A 13671-nucleotide genomic window follows, 5' to 3' on the forward strand; every position below is an offset into this window, starting at 1 on the left:
CTAACCCCTCTCATTCTGAGAGGAGACTCGAGCTCAGCAGTGAGCCGAATATGGGTTGATGACTTATATATCACACCATGCATTATATTGTTATGCTTTATTGATTTGAAATTTTCCAACTCTCAACGAATTATCGTCGTATTTTAACCAATTTACACATAATACTGACAAAAATACTTAAACCTTCCTCTTGAAGTTATCTATACATATATTGGTGAAAACCGAATGCAGATCCGTTCTGTAGTTTTCGAGTTTATTGCGAACATGGAGAGACAAAAATATTTTTTAAAAACATATTAAATTATAATATACATTATACAGGTATGTATAGATAATATCTATACATAATCTGTACAAGTATGTATAGATTATAAAATACCTATTTTCACATACTTCAAAATCATTTAGCATCGGCGAAACTAGGTACGTTGGGTAAACACATTTACCCAATATAGTCACTGATATGAAAATTTCCATCCACTTCAACAGTATCTATATTTATATTTTGATATATGAGTGCCAACTGCCATTAACAATATCGTAAAGGGCTAGGACATTATATTTTATGGACATTTTCACAGTGGACGCCACGATTTTCATTCGTTCGCCATAGCCAGTCAAAGATCATCATAAAATCATAGATAGCTAAAGATGTCAACGTCTCGCAATGTCTGGAAGAGGGGCATATTAACATGTTTCTATATATAGAGGAAAATTTAAATTTTTCAACATTGTTATATTAATGTGCAATTGTCAATTATTTTATTTGAATATTTTTTTATAGTAAGTTTACGATTTTGTTTATAGTATAAAACGCCATTTGGCGATTCATATCTATATTTGAAGCGATAACACTATGAAGTTCTACTTAATTGAAAATAATGAAGAAAAATCGACATCTCATAAAATTTGTATGGAACCTTCGATGGCTGGCTTGGTTTTGATTAACGGTATCCCAATTCTGACTGAACGTTCAGCAGGCCAATTCCCTAACTTTGACGGATATTAGTGGACTTAAGCTTTTGTTAGTAATTCGTAAGTCACGTGATTTCGTATTCACGATTTAATTAAGAGTTCCTAACTAATGAAATTTGATATTTAGGTAAAAATGTCATCTTGTTCCTAATGACAACCCTTCGTAGATATCATGGTAGGCAGATGACTTTGCTCGGTTGACATTATGATTTTTGTTAACAATGGGATTTACGAAATACGGAAAATGCGGTTGTTAATTATAGTAGGTAGCTAACATACGTCAAAGTTAAAATAATTGACGGTCAGGACAGTACAACGACTGTCGCGTTTACTAGGTATTAAAAATAAGTACTAAAGTAAACTTAAGTATACGCCCTTTTAATAAAGATTATCCATAGATAGGGAAGGTATGCACCTATTATTATTCTATTTACAGAGATCATTACTGATTGTTTTCTGAAGCGATTATATATTTGATATTTATTGTTTTGTATCAAAGTTATTCCTGTCATCTGTCTGTATTTCCTTTTGTCTGCGCCATCGCCATCAAGTCGTAAAGTTGATAAAGGACGTAAAACTTGGTTGAAACGCTGCTTCATTTACCGTTTTATTTCCTTACTGTATTTATCGGAAATTTGTAAATGTATTTTTGGAAAAGATTCAAACCTTATAAACGATTACATTACAAGCGGTTTGGAAAAAAAAACCAAACTCAATACAAATCGTTTATTTCATAAATTACTATTATAGATTCTGAGAGCAGACTCGTGCTCAGCAGTGAGGCGAATATGGGTTGTTCATGATGATGATAATTTGTAAAGTTTACCTACAATAATATTTATTAACGTTACGTACGTGCTATTAAGTTATTTCATCCATGAAAACTGCATTAAAATACGTCCATGCATCGAACGTAGATCATTAGATGGGCCCCGAAGCGTCGTGGAATTGTCATTGATTTCGCAAATACTTACTTACGAGTGGAAAGTAACAAGTTTCTCATTATATTCGTGTTGCGGGTTGTGTTTTTGCACTTCCGAAATGATCACGAAGGCATAATTATGGGACTAAACAAGAAAAATACTGTATAATTTTTTTTTAGTTACAGCATGCGCTTGTTGCATACTAAATTAAGATGTGCGTGCACGTTTTTGAGTAATGACATAACATTGTGTGTTCTTTAATATGGAGAGGCCCATCTAACGATTTATATCGATGCGTTCAGGAGTATCGGAGACTAAAATTTTCGTACTCTACGCAAGCGCATGATGCCACTATCAATATCATTAGTCACTCAACGTTATCATACTATATTTACTTTCAAGATGAATCAAGAACACACTGATAAAGTTTGCAAGCTGATAAATGATAACGCTAATTGCTTTATAGCTAAGCCGTGTTTTATTAACTATTCCCCAAAACCATAGACAGATAACACTAAAATCAATATTACTGAAATTGGTATCTACTTTGGGAACATTGAAATAAAAAGTAGCCTTTGTGATTTTCCACAGTACGTTCTAATCTAAACTTTATTTAAGAGCAAAAGCTTGCTACAGGGCTTACTAGACACTCAGTGAGCGATGGAGCGAGATATGCATGGAATTTATCTGCATGATCGACTCAAAAATGACGAGATCCGCTAAACCAAAGACACTGCTATAGTCGAAGATACATCGCGAAGTTATGGCAATGGGTAGGCTACATTGTTCGAAGAGCCGATGAACATTGGGGTCCCAAGGTGCTGGATTGGTCTATATATAATATATCTATCGATCTATTCAATACATAGATTCGTAACTTTACCACAAAGTGAAGTAATTGTTCTTCAATTGGGGCCGAAAATACCCAATACCGAAGCACTAATTGATATAATTTTTGCACTTCAACCAAGTCAACTGTCAACCAAGATGGTCTCGGTTTTACAACAGTGTATGTTGTCAGTGCTTCAGGGAAGTAAGCATATTGAAGCGATTTTAAACTAGAAGCCCGAATTTTTTTAGTGCGAACTTTTGTTCGTTTTGAATCACCGTGATATAACAGATTTGTCATTGTTTAGTTTACATAATGATAATAAAGTTATGGTGGTAATTAAATACACAAAATTTAAATTATCTGTTCATCATCATCATCATATCAGCCGATGGATGGATGGATTTTAAACCAAGTAATGATCGCTATCAGATCTTGACTGGCTCTGAGAAACGAGGGTGTAACACCACGTACTTTCTAATTTTGGACTGCTACTGAGAAGTTGTTGAAAGGAAGAAAATAGCTAGCCAAAACAGAACACGCTACCACTGCCAATAATGCAGAAAATATTGAAATAGACGACGTTTGTACTATTCTGTGCCTATTATGAGTTATGTACCTAAATATGAAAATTTATTATACAAAATTGTAACGTCCTTACATATGTAGCTGAAATAACTGAAAATAATTCGCATTTCGTGAATTTAAACTGGGTCAATCGCATCATAAGTAGGTAAAGGTCACGACTGCCATAGATAGCTTTTTGGCAACTTCTGCTATAATAAAACTGTTTTTGTTTCCCTGAAATTAATTTTATTGTACTAAAACTATAAATAACTAATTCTAGTTCTTTGGTGATGCGAAAATACCAGGTTATCCCTACACCTTTAAATAACCGCTGTTTTTGAACCCCTATGCTAAATGAGGGTTGTTATCAGTTTGACCTTTTTATAGGTCTGTCTGTATATCTGTGGCACCGTAACGCTTTTTATTCTTTTTATTCATTACAAGTTAGCCCTTGACTACAATCTCACCTGATGGTAAGTGATTATGCAGTCTAAGATGGAAGCGGGCTAACTTGTTAGGAGGAGGATGAAAATCCACACCCCTTTCGGTTTCTACACGGCATCATACCGGAACGCTAAATCGCTTGGCGGTACGTCTTAGCCGGTAGGGTGGTAACTAGCCACGGCCGAAGCCTCCCACCAGCCAGACCTAGACAAATTAAGAAAATCTCAATCTGCCCAGCCGGGGATCGAACCCAGGACCTGCCTCTTGTATATCCACCGCGCATACCACTGCGCCACGGAGGCCGTCAAAAACGCTTAAACGGACGAACCGATTTGAATGCGGTTTTCTTTATATGAGAGCTAGTTTTCGAGCTTATAGCAGGATTTTATAGAACTGTTTACAATATTAAGCTCATAACAAGCTCTTACATTTCTTCTTTTATAATACATATAAATCTGTAAGCTAAAAACAAAGTATTTCCTAATAAATACATTGTACATAATAGGGGATTTTACTAAATTTTAAATTATATTTCATTTGCTTGAAACGTGACTCGACTGGTAGTAGAGTCTTTAAAAATAATCAAACTTGACGTTTTAAAATGGCTTGCGCTTGACTACGAGTACAATCATGCGTGATGGAAAACAAAGATGAAGTCTAAGGTGGAACGTATTTACCTATAAAAACCTATTCCCTCTCGCCTCGAAAGGGTTTCAATGATAGCTAAGTGTCTGGAAACACAGACAGCGGGAAAGCATTCCACACTTTAGCTGATTGGATTAGGAACGTGGAAGCAAAACGTTTACGGCGGGTCGCCTGGGTGACCACGTATCGAGGAGCAGATACAAAATTGTCGAGTTCTTGTTTTATATAATTTAGAAGTTTTTCATCATTATAGTTGACTAGCGGGCGGATTTCAAGGTACATTTACAAGGTAAATATAAAATGATTAGTGGACTATTTATTAGACTTTAAAAAAACTTGCAAAAATATAAATAGAAGGGTGTGAAATAGAGGTTGAAAGTTTACATCAATTTTCACGCGGACGAAGTCGCGGGCATCAGCTCTTTTGTTTTTTAACTTACGAAGTAAATTGTATCTTTACCTACATTAGCAGTTGACCGTAATCTCCGTTACCTAGACCTGTACTTAGGAACCCGGTGGCTTTTAGAAAATAATGTATTGCAATGGAAAAAATACTAAATATCAAACTACCTCGGTTGACTTTATCCTAAATACACTGAGTTACCTAGTAACGCAGTTAATGTCTATAGTTTTTTGAGCGAGTCTATCGGACATTCGGATACTTTGCATCTACAGTTATAACACTGCCATCTGCTACTGGATCTTAAATCAATGCTTAAAATCCATCAATTCTAGAAATCCAACGTCTCTCGGTCCTTGGGTTCGTATACGCTTTTAAAATTATACAATCAGGGTTGAACCCCGACACCTATTCCTCAGCTCATTGCAAATCACTGCCCCGTAGCCCACAGAGCTTGTCAAAAACGTTAGCAGGCAATCTAGTCAAACATTAAGGTCATCAACCCAGGCTTGCCACAGTATAAATAGATGCCGCATACCATAGACCGGAGCGGCACTTCTTTTGTAAGTAAATTACATAAGTACTCATAAATGCAGTCGCAAATTTTTTTCTTAATCTTTGTATTATCATCATCATCATCATCATCATCATCATCATCATCATCGTCATCTGTAAGCTTGTAAACTGATTTCTACTGTTATCATCCTCCTCCTAACAAGTTAGCCCGCTTCCATATTTGATTGCATCTTAATTACCATCAGGTGAGATTGTACCTATTTAACTAATTAAAACGTGGATATTTTCCGTTTTTTTTATCTATTTATTAACTTTTGAACATTTTCACGCCTTGGCAAAATAAATCTGCGCTAATATTTCCGAACGGCTAGATAATTGGATATTTAACAATTTATAATTTCTTTCTTTATTTATGGCAACAAAGGCCCATTGGTTAGTTACATTAAGATAACTTATAAACTATGTTAGAAGATACACAATTATATTTATGTCGGCCAAACTGAGCAATATGGAGGAAGTAAAACAAATTTGCTTAAATCATAGTTAAATCTCTAACGGTGGAATTCATAGTCGTAGTAGGGGGCCCCTAAGGGGATTATTCAGCCGCTATGTGTCGAATTCAACCCCTACGCGTTTCATAGACAAAAGAAACCCCTCATTTGACAGGAGCTGGCGGCTGACTGCTGAATTACCGATATTTGTCAGCCAAACCATCCCCTGGCATTTTTTTTTGTTGTTATTCGTGATTTATTTATTAGAAAGTGGACGTTCGGATCGTTATAAGTGAAGTTATAAAAAGCGAGTTATATCAGTGCCCAAGATATATATTCGCAATTGCGTAAACCCAGTATAATACTATGGCGATATGGAATGTACGAAAGATTCTCATATTAGGCATAATATGCCTCTGTTTGATGAAGAATGAACACAGAAGACCAAGAGAGGAATACCAATACCGCTAGTATTATACATTCTAGCAGCACTTCGATTCTATGAAACGGGATGTTATCAGGTACGTACCTTTGTTCATTATCAATAATTTTTTGTTCATGAAGACGCCGCGCGGTTTCACCCTGTGTGGTTCCCATTTCCGTAAGAATATGGGGATAAAATATAGCCTATAGAGCTCGGGGATAGTGTAGCTTCCCAACAGTGAAAGAATTTTTTAAATTGGTTCAGTAGTTCCAGAGCCTATTCAAAACATACAAACAAACAAATCTTTCCTATTTCTATTATTAGTAAAGATAAATTAGGAGTAGATATAAAACCAATTAGCCCAGTGGGTATGACCTCTGCCTTTGATTATGATGGTGTAGGTCCCCAACAGTGATAGAATCTTTCAAATCAGTTCAGTAGTTACAGATCCTATTCAAAACAAACAAACAAATTTTTCCTGTTTATAATATTAGTATAGATAAATTAGGAGTAGGTCAAAATCCATATAGCCCAGTAGATATGACCTCTGCCTTCTATTCGGAGGGTGTAGGTTCAAATGCTGTCTGAAACATGCACCTCCAAATCATTTCAGTTATGTGCATTTTATGAATTTAAATGTATATTACATGTCTCATACTGTGAAGGAAAAACATTGTCTCTACATGTGTGAAGTCTGCCAATTCACATTGGGCCAGCGTGGTGGACCTTATCCCTCTCATTCTGAGAGGAGACTCATGCTTAACATACTCATGATGAAGAATTTAATTAGTTTGTTTGTTTGTAATCTAACCTATAAATATAAATGTTAGGTATACCTATCTAGTTTTGATTTAGGAAATATATAACCTACATAAATGTAACTAACATAATGTTTATTTTCAGACTGTAGGTGCAGTCCATCAAGCATTCTATGAAATAACAGAAATGCCAAAAGTCAAGCTGTATTGATGTCACGCATAGGTATACATATAAACAACCCCAGAGGACCCTATACACAGATTTAAAGAAACCGGCTATCATGGCAGGGAATAGCAGTGATGAGCTCTGAGAATACTGAGAATACTTTGGTCCTTGAAAATCTGAGTTTTCAGATCACAGTAATTGGAAGACCCTCATACCTTGAAAAGTCAGCAGCATTTAATATAAAAGTAGTAGGAGTGAGTGCAGTGTATTGTAAGGTGGTCACTCACTCTGAAGTCCATAACAATAGAAAATATATACAAATCTTAATTGAATGAATGATGGAAAATAAAAATTTATTGATTCACATCTTTAATAAAGATAATTATTAAATGTTTACTTCTGCATTTTTCATTTAAGTCTGGCCCTATAAAAATATACAATAATAACAATAAGTTATATGTAAATTATGTATTTATTGTTGTTATTAATTAAACTTTGTATCAAAAGGATATAGGTTTGATTTTAGAATTGCAATAAGTGTGTGTGGTTCATTATTATCAGCCCATTACCAGGCCAAGCTTACCTACTAAATACATATATAATATTATGTGATCTAAAGCTTTGTGAAATGCAATTTTACCACTATTCCTAAGGATAAGCTACACTTATATTTATTTACTGCACTTACTATAAATTGTAAAAAAATACAGCATAATAGTACCTACTTGTAATTATTTCAGGTAATTATAGGTGGTTTTGAGTAAAATAAACAAATTTCCTCTGACAATATGTTTTTTATTTCAAGTAGGATTCCACATTACAAAAGTATGAAATATCAAATTACTTATATAGTAAATAGTATGCTTGGGATTTCTCTGCGTGATCGAATTACAAATGAGGAGGTCCGCAGACAAAACAAAGTCACTGACATAGGTAGCACAGCGAGTCGTGAAGCTGAAGTGGCAATGGGCAGGCCACATAGATCGAAGAGCCGATGAAATCGCAGTGTTGGTCGAACCCCCACTAGGTGGACCGAGGGCATCAAGCGGGTTGCAGGGAGCCGCTGGACGCTGGCGGCTCGAGACCGTTGTGTTTGAAAGTCCATGCAAGACGGCTATGCCCAGCAGTGGACGTCCATCGGCTGATAATTTTGATTATGATCATGTTCGTCCACATATCTTCAATATTTTTCTAACAACTCCTTCTTGTGAGAAAGAAACTTTTTGATAAAATTGATCTATTGTACTCTTGAACGAATTAAATTTTACTATGATAAATAAGACAAAAAGTAAATGAAAATATTAGAAAATAGAAACTCAATTATTTTGTAAAATGTCAAAGAATTAACAAAATACGTCTCTCTGCGGTTCTGTCACAGCATTTTCAAAGATCTAATGTCAAATCATAGACAACATTTGCTTGAAACTCCAGTCACCTAGGGGCTCTCTAGTAGTTTGTTTATGAAATGCAATGAAGGATGATTCAATAGTCAGCCCCTGGGTGAATACTGAATATTGGTTTGTGGGGGATTGTTCACTTCACGACTATGAATTCCAGGGTAAATGGCCTAGATTCATCCATGTTTTGTTGAGCAGTATTTGGTGCAAAGTTTTCCCGTGTACCTTTAGGTATTTTAAATAGTTGGAGTTTTAAAGTGTGAATCCTTGAATAATTAGTAATATAAGTATATTTGAACAGGAAACAATAGGAGGTATATTATTTGCCTGTACGACTTATTTCAGTAGGCAATGGTGTGACGGTAGTAGCAGAGTGATAGTAGTGTGTGTAACTAATAAAATGTATTATGTTTGAAGCGTCATTCCATCTGTTTGTGACTGTACATGACATGACATATGCAGTGATTATAAATAGTGGTAGAGTTTTTACAAATAGTCAAACTTGACGTTTCAAAAGTAACAATAGCCTACTTAGCCTACTTGAAATAAATGAATTTTGAATTTGAATTTAACTCTACCATGCCATGTCCAAAATACTGAGGCATCCCGCATCAGCCACAGTGGGAGAAAGTTCACAAGCCACGATCTAAGCCAGAACATAATTCTAAATATCTATCAAGTAATAAAAAGCCTTGTTATATATTATTTTAATAAAACTGCAACATAAATGGTGAAAAAGGGGTAAAAGTTTTTTTTAAATCGTTCATGTTTTTAGTTATAGTTTTGGAAAATAATTAGTAGACGGACTTATTACTTTACATAGCACATACAAAAATATAAATAGAAGGTTGAAAGGTGAAATAGGAGTTAAAAGTTTATAATATTATAAATGCAAATTCACGCAAGCATCTTTCATTCAAAACTACTATATGAATTTTCATAAAATTTGTCATAGAGATAGATTATAATCTCAAAAGTACATAGGTCTATATCTCAAGACACTTAAGAGTTAAGACAGACAGGGTTACAACTCGTGCGCTGGTGCGGGTGACAGATCGTTTCACTCTTGAAAGTTTGCCGCGATTCACAATAATAGTACGTATTATGAACGGCATAAGGCAACTGTCACCCGCACCATGCTACAGCGCACATAGTATAGACAGAGTTAGCAGGCGTCGGCAAGAGAAAAAATAAAGAACTTAATGTTAAAATTTCAGTACTGCAATTTCTTTTCCACTATATTAAATAGGGTGAAACAAACTACGATAACTTTCTACAAAACTTATAATGGCCTCTGTTTCATGTTACTACACGTGCGAACGCTTAGCATGAATAAAATAACAAGAGTTGTTAAATCTCCTACAGACGTACCGACATGACTCTTCAATGTCAACACCACTTAGTTCCATCATTATGCATTGGCTTTATCAATGAATTGTTCTTTTCTAGGTCCGAATTCCTTAGGCGAGATAATAAAGTATTTTATAGTAATATTGTTGGTTTATATACTAATCGTCACAAAACAAAAGACACGTCTTATGTTCAATGCAAAATCATCGCATTCAATCCCTCGCAAGGCACTTTGGGGTGGCACAAGGCACATCTTAAAATGCAAAAGAATGAGCAAAACAAATCAATTTATTCACTGTCCAATATTAACTTCGGCAAAATAGACTGCTTCACCTCAAGACTTTGGATGCATGCGCTGGACTCTCTGGATCTGATGAAAACTATGTACATGTTGAGTAAGGTTAGAACTGACACCCTGGTTTGTTGATCCGATATTCATCATTATCAACCTATATACAGCTCACTACCTTCGAACTCGAACTCGAGTCTCCTCTCAGAATCAGAGGGGTTAGGCCAATAATCCACCACGCTGGCCTAAAGCGGATTGGCAGACTTCGCACACGCAGAGAATTAAGAAAACTAACTGAAATGTTGGAGGTGCATGCCCCGGATCGGATTCGAACCCACACCTTCCGGAATTTGAAGCAGAGTCATATACACTGGGCTAACCGATATTACGATGTGCCTATTACGTATATTTATACATTTGAAACCACAATAGATCAGTGGTAAAGAGGCCGGACTCTTTATCGAGAGGTCGTGGTTCGATGACGGCATGTTGATGCAGTTAAAGATGGAAGCAGGCTAACTTGTTAGGAGTAGAATGAAAATCCAAACCCCCTTTTGGTTTCTACACGACATCGTACTGGAACGCTAAATCGCTAAGCGGTACGTCTTTACCGGTAAGGTGGTAAGTAGCCACGGCCGAAGCCTCCCACTAGTAAAATTGGAAACGGGTATATTGGTCATATTTAAAAGATTTTTTTTTAATCTACGCTTCGCGTAGTCGTGTCATCGTAAACTGACATCTGTTCATTTGCTTTATCGCATCTCATGTTAGACAATGTCACTTACCATAAAGTGTGATTGTGGTAAAAAATCAAAGAGAGCCAGTTAACGGTCCCAACTCAGCTCTGGCTTGAATCGTGTCGGCTGGAAATTCGTTCGTACGTCTACACAAGCTAACTGAAAATACTTTGTTATACAAAATAACTGACAAAGGATCGCTCATCGGTGTAATAATAGTCTATTCAAAATACGGCGCTGAAAAAAAATCGCTTTAATAATATGCCTGATTGTTCGCTACATGTTTGATGTGGGCCTGATTTTCTATTCAATAGAATGTATCTAACATATTATTTTAACAAGCAATCATTAGGTATATTACATACAAATTTTTGGAAATGTGAACTCGCCTGAAGCTGAATTTCTTACGTCTTTAATCTTCTTTGCTGCTCTACTAATATTGATTTTAATTAACTACAGTGCTTCAAATAGACCCACCACCAGAAGGAGTTATTGACCTTGTTTGAGAAATTTCAGAACGAATCTGAGTCTCGTCCTCGTGTGAACTTTGGTCTTGGAACTTTGATCCTCCATAATAATGAAGGTACAGAACCCAACAAGCAAATTGGACTAAAATGATAGTTGTCTGCGCAGGTACAATTATAAGCAAAAGTGTTAGAGATGCCCTCCGTGGCTGACCGGTACATTCGACTTTTTGCTTCCTTAATATCTTCTTTTCCGAGTGTTCTAACATCCAACCCACCACCTCCCATGGCTCAACCGACTTGGCGGTCATTCGGGCCGAACCAGTGGGAGGGCAGACCCGGTACTTGCTCTTCGCGTGTTCCCGGGCCGCCTTCTTGACTCCCTACAAATTCTTTACTCTTCGTCCTTGTTCCAATTCATGCTTTCTCCCCCTTCTGGGGCAATCCACCACCTCCCATGGCCCAACCGACTTGGCAGTCATTTGGGCCGAATCAGTGGGAGGGCGGTTTCGGTACTTGCTCTTCGCGTGTTCCCGGGCCGCCTTCTTGACTCCCTACAAATTCTTTACTCTTCGTCCTTGATCCAATTTATGCTTTCTCCCCCTTCTGGGGCAACCCACCACCTCCCATGGCCCCTCTGACTTCGTAGTCATTCGGGCCGAATCAGTGGGAGGGCGGGCCCGGTACTTGCTCTTCGCGTGTTCCCGGGCCGCCTTCTTGACTCCCTACAAATTCTTTATTCTTTGTCCTTGTTCCAATTTATGCTTTCTCCCCCTTCTGGGGCAACCCACCACCTCCCATGGCCCCTCCGACTTCGCAGTCATTCGGGCCGAATCAGTGGGAGGGCGGGCCCGGTACTTGCTCTTCGCGTTTTTCCCGGGCCGCCTTCTTGACTCCCTACAAATTCTTTATTCTTCGTCCTTGCCCCTGTATTCGCTTTCTCCCCCTTCTGGGGCAGCGACACCACTATCCAGGAGATTCCCAATTACCCCCCGTGGACTCGTCACTGGCACCAATGCGCTCTGAGTCACGTCGCCTCTTGTGCCACCGGAGCGCGAACTCCCGCAGCCGATGAAAGTTTGCCTCCGAGGAAACGTGGTTTATGTATGTTCATGTAGCGTGGATAGGTCCAGCATCTCGAGCCGTTAGTCCTCGTAAAGAGGACATTCCCACAAACGTGGTGTCTGTCCTCGTCTATGTTGTAACATCCATCATCTTCTGTGTCTCTTAATATTTCTTTACTTTGTAATAAAAGTAAATCTATTACTGTTACTGCCGATACACGCTAGCTGCTTGCCTCTTCAGAACACACTCGCCAACGTGTGGATGCCGAAGCATCTTTCCCAGTAACAAACCAAAGTTTGTAGAGGTTTGAAGTTTGCGACCAAGAGTATCGCGTCAGCACAGTGGCGTCGCGTGCCACGGAGGGGCATTGTATCAAGATTAGTTGGAGGCCCGAATGAACGATAAATATTTCTCACAAAAGTTAGTTATCACTTCCTCCTTGATATTCATATAGCTACTGACCAAATCAAATAAACAATTTTCTTGCCTTTACTTTCAGCAACTTAAATCATCTATAGCTGAAGACGATTTCAGTTTTTTTTTAAATTTCTGCCTCTCTGGTAGAAGTGACAAATGTGATTGCCGTTCCTGTACTGTCCTAAGGGACCTTAGTCCCCAGGGGGCCTATTGATACGGCTGATACGGCTAGCTAGCTAGCTAGCTATGCCATTGTTGCTAGCATGTGTGTGATCAAGTTGATGATCCCACCAGACACTTATTTCTTAATTAGGTAGTTAATATTAAAATGAGTATTACTTTGATCAGGTACCAGATAACAAATTATTAAGTTAACTCAAACTCAAATTCAAAAAGTCTTGACTTAAATATTTAAGATGGTGTTTTTGAAGCATTACATTACAGTTATTTCGTTTTACATTATTGTAAATTTAACAAACATTGTTAATTAAAATCATTGAAATACCTTAAGCACCCTTTTAACCAGTTTGTGATATTATATATATTCCTGCATTTTCTGTTACTCATCATGATCAAATCATAATTGTACGGTTAAAGTTGATAGCACACACAACATCTCATCGTCTAACCGTCGCCTCGCCGTCAACTTGACGCCGACTTGACTATATGTAGGCAACTTAAGAGTGCACGAAGAGACGTGTTCGGGTACGGTGAACCATAAGCTTGTGCGCTAGTGAGCGAAAAGAAAAAAAAGGTGAAAGTAAGGAGTATCATAGAAAGAATATTGGTCGGATCATATTGACATGGTGCCAAA

At 37.3% G+C, this 13671-nt stretch overlaps 1 protein-coding gene and 1 long non-coding RNA gene across 4 annotated transcripts in view; one reads left to right on the forward strand and one right to left on the reverse strand.

Moving 5' to 3' along the window:
- LOC112045530 (proton-coupled amino acid transporter-like protein pathetic) overlaps positions 1–13671 on the reverse strand; it is a 65342-nt gene that overhangs the window by 33202 nt on the left and 18469 nt on the right. The gene's annotated exons all lie outside the window — the stretch shown is intronic.
- LOC128199753 (uncharacterized) lies at positions 5856–7556 on the forward strand. The gene is made up of 2 exons (XR_008252326.1): positions 5856–6311; positions 7118–7556. It is a non-coding gene; the product is annotated as an uncharacterized LOC128199753 (long non-coding RNA).

This window comes from Bicyclus anynana, chromosome Z (assembly GCF_947172395.1).
Source record: "Bicyclus anynana chromosome Z, ilBicAnyn1.1, whole genome shotgun sequence".
In the NCBI taxonomy this organism is placed as follows: domain Eukaryota; kingdom Metazoa; phylum Arthropoda; class Insecta; order Lepidoptera; family Nymphalidae; genus Bicyclus; species Bicyclus anynana.